Below are 10672 nucleotides of genomic sequence, written 5' to 3' on the forward strand. Positions count from 1 at the left end.
AAGATCTGACTTTCCCAATTTTCTGATGGGAACATCAAATGATCTGATATTCCCATCACTGAAAAATAAAAACAGATAAAAAAAATGATATGAAAAAATAGAAAATAAAATATACTCATGAAATGAACAGAATGGTTAACAACGCAGCTCAATTGCAATGCAATGTCACAATAACATTTAAATATACTTTAAGATATAATCTAGAAGAAAATAAGGATATTGAAACGGTTCATGAACTCTATTTCAATAAAGGACACTATGGAGAACTTTGAAAAATAGTTATTGAGTATAATTAGACAGACTTGTTGCTAGGCAGAGGAGTAATGAGATATATGGCAAATTTTGCAAAATATACAATGAAGGTACACAAACATTCATACCCAAACAAAGCAAAATGCTAGGTAAGAACAAAGCATTTGGCCCGTAGGAGAAATGAGATACCCACAAGACTAGAATACAAGTCATTAACAAGCATGCAAGTATAATACATAATACATGCAGACATATATATAATCCAAAAAAATGTCAAATTTACGTACTTATTATTACATTACAAATATCCAAGGTTTTGAAGACACGTTTCCTCTTGCGCCCAACGAGTGAATACTGAGACCAGACCCCATAGGTCCCTATCCTCCTCATCATTCGTCTCACTGTGTCTCCACAGCTTGCACCGCCCATTTGAGACAGCGTCTGGACCTGTTAAAATAATGCATAAGCTGTAAGGTAATAGAGAATAATATATATCTTTCAATCTCAACATTAGATTTTCTAATTTCCAACTGTATTAAATAAATAGCATTAAAATATTTTCCTTCTTAACTATTACAAAAATCAACGAATTTGAGTAACTTTTGCTTTTGTTTTATTTGTACCTTAAACATAACACTGAACAATCAATTATGTGCCACCCCACCTTCCTTCATCTGCAAAAAAACTAATCAAAAGACATATGTACAAGGCTAAAAAAATTCAGCAACACTTACCATACTCAGGCTAAAAGAATTAAGCAACACTTACCATACTCTTTTTATATTCACTGTTAACTTTTAGCTCATGTGACAGACTTTCCACCTGCTCAACAGTTTCAAGTGGGGATGGAAGAATGTCTTCCAGGATTGGTATATCTCCATGTGTTTTTGACATATGGGTTTCCGTCATTTTGACAATATTCAGGATATCCCCTGATAAAAATGTCAATTTTGATAATTCCTTCATCATGTATTCCATTATGCCAAAACCATAATCATAATCATCTGTATCAAACCTTATTACAGGTAAAACCAGTAGGCAGTCTACTGTATTTTATCAAACCGTTATTAGTATAATAGATCTCGTAATAATTTTGCAAAAATAATGGCATTTACTATTTTTAAAAGATTATTAGCAAATTTACAGAAATGGTGCATTCGGAAGACAAAACCAATTTTTCACTTTTGACAATTGAGCACCTGCTACATCCAGATTCTAGGGAGGAAAGGAAGGACGATCTTACTGGATCCCATAGCCTCTCCGAGGCACAAACCAGGCTTTTACACAAACCCCCCCCCCCCTGCACCCGAGCTTTTTAAAATAGTAAATGCCACTATTTTTGCAAAATTATTACGAGATCTATTATTCTAGAGAATAATGCATATAAATGCATATATGCATATAAATACAAAAGTAAATCAAATCTTATCCTTGTATAATATACAAGCTGATGTGAGATCCCTGTCTACAGGTGGACTGGAACTATTATCCAGTAGGCAGTCTACTGTATTTTATCAAACCGTTATTAGTATAATAGATCTCGTAATAATTTTGCAAAAATAATGGCATTTACTATTTTTAAAAGATTATTAGCAAATTTACACAAATGGTGCATTCGGAAGACAAAACCAATTTTTCACTTTTGACAATTGAGCACCTGCTACATCCAGATTCTAGGGAGGAAAGGAAGGACGATCTTACTGGATCCCATAGCCTCTCCGAGGCACAAACCAGGCTTTTACATAACCCCCCCCCCCTGCACCCGAGCTTTTTAAAATAGTAAATGCCACTATTTTTGCAAAATTATTACGAGATCTATTATTCTAGAGAATAATGCATATAAATGCATATATGCATATAAATACAAAAGTAAATCAAATCTTATCCTTGTATAATATACAAGCTGATGTGAGATCCCTGTCTACAGGTGGACTGGAACTATTATCCAGTAGGCAGTCTACTGTATTTTATCAAACCGTTATTAGTATAATAGATCTCGTAATAATTTTGCAAAAATAATGGCATTTACTATTTTTAAAAGATTATTAGCAAATTTACACAAATGGTGCATTCGGAAGACAAAACCAATTTTTCACTTTTGACAATTGAGCACCTGCTACATCCAGATTCTAGGGAGGAAAGGAAGGACGATCTTACTGGATCCCATAGCCTCTCCGAGGCACAAACCAGGCTTTTACATAACCCCCCCCCCTGCACCCGAGCTTTTTAAAATAGTAAATGCCATTATTTTTGCAAAATTATTACGAGATCTATTATACTAATAACGGTAAATAAATAATAAATAGTAAATAAATCAAAATCAGTTACATTATTTTATCTTATTCATAGCATAAATGTTCTCGAAGATTACTAAAAAGAAATTGAATTAGACTACAGCAAATTGGCAAACTTTACCTTGTATCTGTTTCCACCGAGTTTGTTTGGGGCGTTCTTCAACATATCAGCAATACTTGTCTCAACATCTCTTTCAGTTGCATTAGTGTGGGTGTTGATACAGGCTTCTGGAAATTTATAAGAATTAATTAATATATATAATTATAATTCACTTTGCTATTCCCCATTCCACAGTCCTCTCGTCCTTCCCACTTCCCTGTCCCCACATCATCCCCACTATTCCCACTTCCCTGTCCCATCGTCCTCCTTACCATTTTCCCCTCCCCTGTCCTTCTTCCTCCCCCACCATCTCCCATTCACCTGTCCCTTTGTCCTCCCCAGCATTCCCCTGTCCCCACCATCCCCAACTCCCCAGTCCCCTCGTCCTCCCCACCATTACCCTCTCCTCTGTCCCCTCGTCTTCCCCACCATACCCCCCTCTCGTCCTCCCCACCATTCCAAACTACCTCATCCGATGCATTCTATAATGGTCTGATGCTTCCATCAGAAAATTGGGAACATCAAATGATCTGATATTCCCATCACTGAAAAATAAGAACAGCTAAAAAAATGAAATGAAAAAAATAAAAAAATAAACTATACTCATGAAATGAACAGTATGGTAAACAACACAGCTCAATTTCAATGCAATGTCACACAAAATTATTAAATCGAAATGAAAATAAATTGAAATCTATGAAAATTCAAATTATCAATACAATCGGAAATATTGAAATAATATCGCAACATAATATAGTGTGGGTTGCTCTTACGTGCAACAGACGGTGCTGTTTTTCAAAAAAGGCATGGTTTTACCTGTCACAAGTGTGGCATCTATACTTATACTCACGAAATGAACGGTATGGTAAACAACATAGCTCAATTGCAATGCAATGTCACAATAACATTTAATAACAATAATAACAATAACATTTAAATATACTTTAAGATATAATCTAGAAGAAAATAAGAACATTGAAACGGTTCATGAACTCGATTTCAATAAAGGACACTATGGGGAACTTTGAAAAACAGTTAATGAGTATAATTAGACAGACTTGTTGCTAGGCAGAGGAGTAAATAATGAGATATATGGCAAATTTTGCAAAATATACGGCACACAAACATTCATACCCAAACAAAGCAAAATGCTAGGTAAGAACAAAGCAGTTGGCCCGTAGGGGAAAGGAGATACCCACAAGACTGGAATACAAGTCATTAACAAGCACACAAGTACTACACTACACAACAACCGCACTACTACCAGAACTGGACGAATCACTACCAAAACAACACATTGCACATCACTACCAAAACAACACAACACAACACAAGCATTGGCAAAGAATTATAGACCAGTTGCACTAACATCCCACATAATAAAATTATTTGAGAGTGATCAGGAGTCAGATTACTAGTTTTATAGAGACCAATGACCTCCACAATCCAGGCCAACAAGGATTTAGAGCAGTTTCTATGATCGAGCCACTGAGATCTATAAAGAATTCTGATCAAGAAAGAGATCTAGGGGTGGTTTTAGATAGAAAACTATAACCTGAGGATCATATTAAGAACATTCTGCGAGGGGCCTATGCTACACTTTTTAACTTTAGAATTGCTTTTAAATACATAGGTCAAAAAGTTTTAAAAGTTTTAAAAGTTTTTTAAACCTCTCGTGTATCATGAGTGTGTTAAAGCATCAGATGGTGCATTCAGATGATGAATATTACCTAGTTCCTTCATCTGGGAAGAATGAACACATATTGGTGCATTCGGATGATAAAAACTAACTACTGTAGTTTAATTGATCAACAGACTGTATATCATATGCAGACTGTATGTGGATCTGCGGGCCACTCCAAACAACAGCCTGGTGGACCAAGCTCCACCAGGGCTAAAGCACAAAGTGATATAGATGTGATAGAGAAACTAGGTCAAATGGAGGAGTAGGTCTGTATATTAAACAGCACCTGACGTGCACAGAGCTACTAAACTATAGAGATATATGACCGAACCTAACCTATCTTTATAGGTTAGGTTAGGTAGCTGAAAATGTTAGGTTAGGTAGTCGAAAAAACATTAATTCAAGAAAACTTGGCTTATTAGGCAAATCGGGCCTTGCATAGTAGGCTGAGATGTGCGTTCTGGCTACTAGGTACGACACATATATATATATATATATATATATATATATATATATATATATATATATATATATATATATATATATATATATATATATATATATATATATATATATATATATATATATATATATATATATCGGACAATTAGTAAAAAAAAAAAAAAAAAAAAATTAAATTATTTTACCTTGTACCTAGATCCACCAGGCCTGTTTGGTGCCTGTTTCAGTACTTCAGACATCTGGAAGGTCACATCCTCCTCCTCAACTTGTGGATGTGCGTTGATAGATGATTCTGTAAAATTAAGTTATTTATATAATAATAAATTCAGTATAACAATAATATTCTGTAAAATTAAAAGTAATTTATACATCAATCAGATAAAACTCTCCAGAGATGGTGATACACAACATATAAAGGACAAGTTTCAGAACAAAATATGCATTTAGGAATAAGGTTTTGTACATGTAGGTAGCACATGAGAAAATAAGTGGAAGGTGATCAAGTTTATATTAACATGTTAATGACTTTGTTAAGGCTTTGCAAGAATGAAAAAATATTAATAATATAATATCACCTACCAATTAATTGTACATCATTTATAAGTCAATTATTTGCATTATTATTATTCAATACTAATGATATAAAAATGCATTTTGTAATCTACTATTTATGCAAGTATTAAGCACAGGATCATGAAATAAACTGCAAAATACTGTAATGGATAAACCAATTAATTTTACATTTTCCTATAGCTAAGTCAGTCAGTTCTATTAGCAGCAGAGAACAATTATGCCCAACCTCTATTAAATGAAACAATCTTAAGAGCAAGTGATAGAAATATAATCATTTATGCTTGGGATTATGGAATGGTTCCAAATATGAAAAATATCAAGTTTTTTGGTTAAAATTTTTTAACTTAAAATTTACATTTTTAAGTGAATTTTAAACTTTAAAAAAATTATTTAATTTTTTGGTTACTTACTTAAAATAACATTATATAGTTCTTGTTTTTGTAGAAATGCCAATTTCTTCTTTTGCCCTTCCAGACTGTATAGTGACCACAGGCCGTTTGTTCATATCTTCATTATTCTTCGAACTGTGGTTGCACAATCAGACCCACGTACACTGGTTAAAAGCATCACCTAAAAGCAACAACAAAAATGTAGTACACTGACGAATTTTGAATATATATATATATATATATATATATATATATATATATATATATATATATATATATATATATATATATATATATATATATATATATATATATATATATATATATATATATTAGTTGATTTTATACCCACATTAGGTCAGGTGATAATACAATGAAGGTGATAATAAAGCCATTCACAACTGCAGGCCTAATAAAAAAAGGAGGTGGCATAGCAATATCTTACAAAGATACCTTCATCTGCAATAGTCTCATTAGTAATAGAGACGACTATTGTGAATATACCTTTGCCAAGTTCTCCAGTAAATCCCTTAAATCCTCCTTGACTATAAGTGCCATCTATAGATTTCCCAATACCGACATAGCTTCATTCTCAGATAACGTAAGGAATCTTATCATAAATAACAATCTCAACAAAAATCAAACCAACTTAGTGGTTTGTAATGGTGAACAAAACATGCAGATACTTATATATAACCTGTGAATAGAGTGTAATAACACCAAAACTATTTGTTTATTGTTTTATGACCATAATAATTGAATCACTAATATGATTCACTAATATATAATCCTAATAATAATCACTAATATATAATCCATTGAGCATGCTGCATCTCTTTCAGTCTCTTTGCAATTTGAACAAGAGGGTTTTTAATTGATCGAACCATATTCTTAAAGTAAAGTAAATGAGATGTATTCCATATTTTGCAAAATATACGATGAAGGCACACAAACATTCATACCAAAACTGAAGGGCAGGATTTATGAGGAGACATTAGAGGCATTAAATATTCCAAACTAGAAGACAGAAGGAAAAGAGGAGATATGATCACTACGTACAAAACAGTAACAGGAATTGATAAACTTGATAGGGAAGATTTCCCGAGACCTGGAATTTCAAGAACAAGAGGTTATAGATTTAAACGAACTAAACAAAGATGCCGAAGAAATGTAAGACAATTCACTTTTGCAAACAGAATGGTAAACGGTTGGAACATGTTAGGTGAGAAGGTGGTGGAGGCCAAATCCGTCAAAAGTTTCAAAGCATTATATGACAAAGAGTGCTGGGAAAATGGGACACCACGAGTGTAGCTCTCCATCCATCTGATTGATAACCCAAATGAATTTTTCATGGATATGATACCAACATCAAATCATAAATCAGATGTGATCCTATCCCCACTGGATTTTGAAGAAGCCATAGACAGTATGCCTATGCACTCTGCACCAGGCCCTGACTCTTGGAACTCTATATTCATCAAGAACTGTAAAAAACGTTATCGCAGGCCCTTCACATTCTTTGGAGACAAAGCCAAGATACTGGCATTGTCCCTGACATACTAAAACCCGCAGAGATAGCACCGCCCCATAAAGGAGGAAATAAGGCAGAGGCAAAAAACTACAGACCGATAGCACTAACATCGCACATCATAAAAATCTTTGAGAGAATGCTAAGAAGTAAGATCACAAAATACATGGAATCACAGCATCTCCATAACCCCAGACAACATGGTTTCAGAACAGGGCGCTCTTGCCTATCACAGTTGCTGGACCACTCTGACATGGCACTAGATGCCATGGAAGACAAACAAAACGCTTTGACAAAAAAAAGCCTTTGACAAATGTGACCATTGTGTTATTGCACATAAAATGCGTTCAAAAGGAATTACCGGAAAAATAGGCAGATGGATATACAACTTCCTGACTAATAGAACCCAATGTGTAGTAGTCAACAAAATAAAATCTGGACCATCAACCGTAAAGAGCTCAGTCCCCAAGCGTACTGTGCTTGCTCCAATACTTTTTCTCATCCTCATATCGGACATAGACAAGGACACAACCTATAGTACTTGATCATCCTTTGCAGATGACACTAGAATCTTCACGAGAGTAGGCAACATAGAGGACACGGCAAACCTCCAATCAGATGTAAATCAGGTCTTTCTATGGGCTACAGAAAATAACATGGTGATTAACGAACATAAGTTTCAGCTCATGCGCTACGGAAAAAATAAAAAATATAAAAACGGAAACCACTTACAAAACTCAGTCAAATCATAACATTGAACGGAAAAGCAACGTAAAGGATTTGGGTGTACTGATGTCAGAAGGCCTTACATTTAAAGAACACAATAAAGTAGCCGTCACAACTGCAAGAAAAATGACAGGATAGATAACAAGAACTTTTCACACTAGAGATGCTATACCGATGATGATAGTTTTCAAGACGCTAGTGCTCTCTAGAGTGGAATACTGCTGCATAATGAAAGCCCCTTTCAAAGCTGGAGAAATTACTGACCTATACTTATGCATTTATCTTCGGTTTAACACAACAGGCACCAGACACACGCTAGGCATCATACACACTAGGATAAAACAAACATTAGGCCAGAAGTCAGAAAAGAATTCAAAGAATTTTACTGGAAAGGCTTGCTGTTAGGAAAGGAAGTAATTGAGATGAATTAATGCACAGTATGTCAATTTTGTGAAATATATGATAAAGGAACAAAAACATTTATACCAAAACAAAGATGCAGAACTAGGAAACAGGATTTGTTCAACTGAAATTTCAAGACGGACAGAGACCAAAAGACACAAAAATGGAATCAATATACGAAGAGGCCAAACCCCCAAACATACCAGTAATACAAAGAGAAACAACTACACGGCAGTGAGGAGAAAGGCAGAAAGAAATTTTGAAAAAAAGGAACAAACAAATGTAAAGTAGAACAAATCATATTCTATAAATACAGCAACAACCAATTGCAGGTAAAGGATAATATTCAGAGCTTTTAAATGCATGGATGGCGAAATACTCAAGAAATTGTTCACGACTTTTGTTAGACCAAAGTTGGAATATGCAGCGGTTGTATGGTGCCCATATCTTAAGAAGCACATAAACAAACTGGAAAAGGTGCAAAGACATGCTACTAAGTGGCTCCCAGAACTGAAGGACAAGAACTATGAGGAGAGGTTAGAGGCATTAAATATACCAAATATACTACACAAATATATATACTACACATGCACAATAAACTACCCTACACAGGCTGAGTATGGTGTGTACAATAAATTATTAGCTAAAAGATAAGACTGAGTTTGTATAAATGGGGGTTAAGTCAGAGTGGGAAAATGTAAGTGGAGTGCCTAAAAACCCTGTCCTGGGACCTCTGTAATTCATAATATATACAAATAATTTAGACTCAGGTTTGATCAGCAATATTTGAAAATTTCCAGACGATACAAAAGGGATTTTTTTCTGGATTCAGGATTATTTTTTTATGGCTGAAAACAGGTTTTCAGCAATAAAAGAAATACAGTATTGCTGGAACAACCGTCGACATCTTCAAGAGAAAACCTGAACATCTTCAAGAAGTGAAGATGACCTTGAGAAGAAGTATAGGTTGGGAGAAGTATAGGTTAGGAATTGTCTCCAAAGAATTCTCAAAGAATTACTCGTTATTGCTATCCAAGATAATTAGACGAGCCAAAGCTAAATACTACGAAGATAAATTTACCCAAATAAAGAGTACCTTACCTAAAAATATGTATGTACCTTACGTAAATAAACATTTGATTTTGAAGTGCCGGACAAACAAGGCTGTGGTGGATATGTGGGCCTGAGGGGCCTGTCCAAGCAACAGCCTGTTGGACCAAGCTCTCACATGTCAAGCCTGGCCTTGGAAGGGCTTGGTGAGTAGAACAACTACCAGAACCCTATAATGCATGTATCAAGGTGTCCAGGCAGTGAGCACCACATAATGCAGTGCAGTCCTGTAAGAATAAGCACAGTAAGTATGGGCATGGAGGGGGTGCAGCAGTGGCTTGTGAAGGGCTGGAGAGTAAATGGACATGCCCAGGGGTAAAAAGCATTAGGGTAACAGAACATAGCCCATAAAAATAGTAATGACAATGAATGAATAATTATATGAATGCAATAATACTTCATATCTCAATAGGAATACTAAGCAGGATGCAAGACAAGGTACTGGTGGTGATAGTGGTTGGTACAAGTCCTCACATCCCCACAGACACCAGTAACAGCCCTCACCTCCCAACACAGTACCCTTGTAGCGAGTTAATCTTATACTCGCTTCATTATCTTATAGCATAACTAATTAACACTAATTACAGAAGCTACACAGGTGATACTTTGGTGTGAGTTGAGCGCACTGAGCGTCGGTATCGCTACACCCGTTCCTTAACAACCCTTTGGACCTTTATTACAGAAAAATAGAATCAATTAATTTAATAAAATATAAAATATAAGTGCTTACTTACGATAATACTATCGGTGGAACACAAAATCTTCTTCTTCTTGATAGTAGGTGCAGTTTGCATGAAGGGTTAGTCCTCGCCATGACTGAACTGACGACAAAATGGCCGATGTGTTGATATGGCGTCAGGTGACGCTGTGACGTCACAGGTGAGGGACGCTTTGCGCATTACTCCCTCGTACTTAAAAAGTACTACAGGTACTTTTTGGTTTTATTTTTGAATATGGCAGAAGTTGGACAGCTTTTCAAATCATTATAAGGGAGTGAGTTCCATAGACTAGGTCCCTTTATTTACATAGAGTGTTTACATAGATTAAGTTTGACTCTGGGGATATCAAAGAGATATTTATGTCTGGTGGGGACGTGGCCATGTGTTCTATTACATCTGTCCAGGAAGAGTTTCAGAACAGGGTTTGCAGTTA

The 10672-nt window shown here is 35.2% G+C and overlaps 1 long non-coding RNA gene across 2 annotated transcripts in view; it reads right to left on the bottom strand.

Moving 5' to 3' along the window:
* Positions 1 to 10357, bottom strand: part of LOC138350720 (uncharacterized) — a 10783-nt gene extending 426 nt beyond the window's left edge. The window contains exons 1-4 of one of the 2 annotated variants that reach the window (XR_011222246.1): positions 10251 to 10357; positions 4978 to 5084; positions 2668 to 2774; positions 540 to 699 (exon numbers count right to left, since the gene is read on the bottom strand). This is a non-coding gene — a long non-coding RNA (uncharacterized lncRNA). Of the gene's footprint in view, positions 1 to 153; positions 700 to 2667; positions 2775 to 4977; positions 5085 to 10250 lie in introns of those variants that run through there. The other variant, XR_011222245.1, reaches the window with a different exon arrangement.
* Positions 10358 to 10672: the final 315 nt, after the last annotated feature.

Source organism: Procambarus clarkii, chromosome 47, assembly GCF_040958095.1.
Source record: "Procambarus clarkii isolate CNS0578487 chromosome 47, FALCON_Pclarkii_2.0, whole genome shotgun sequence".
NCBI lineage: Eukaryota > Metazoa > Arthropoda > Malacostraca > Decapoda > Cambaridae > Procambarus > Procambarus clarkii.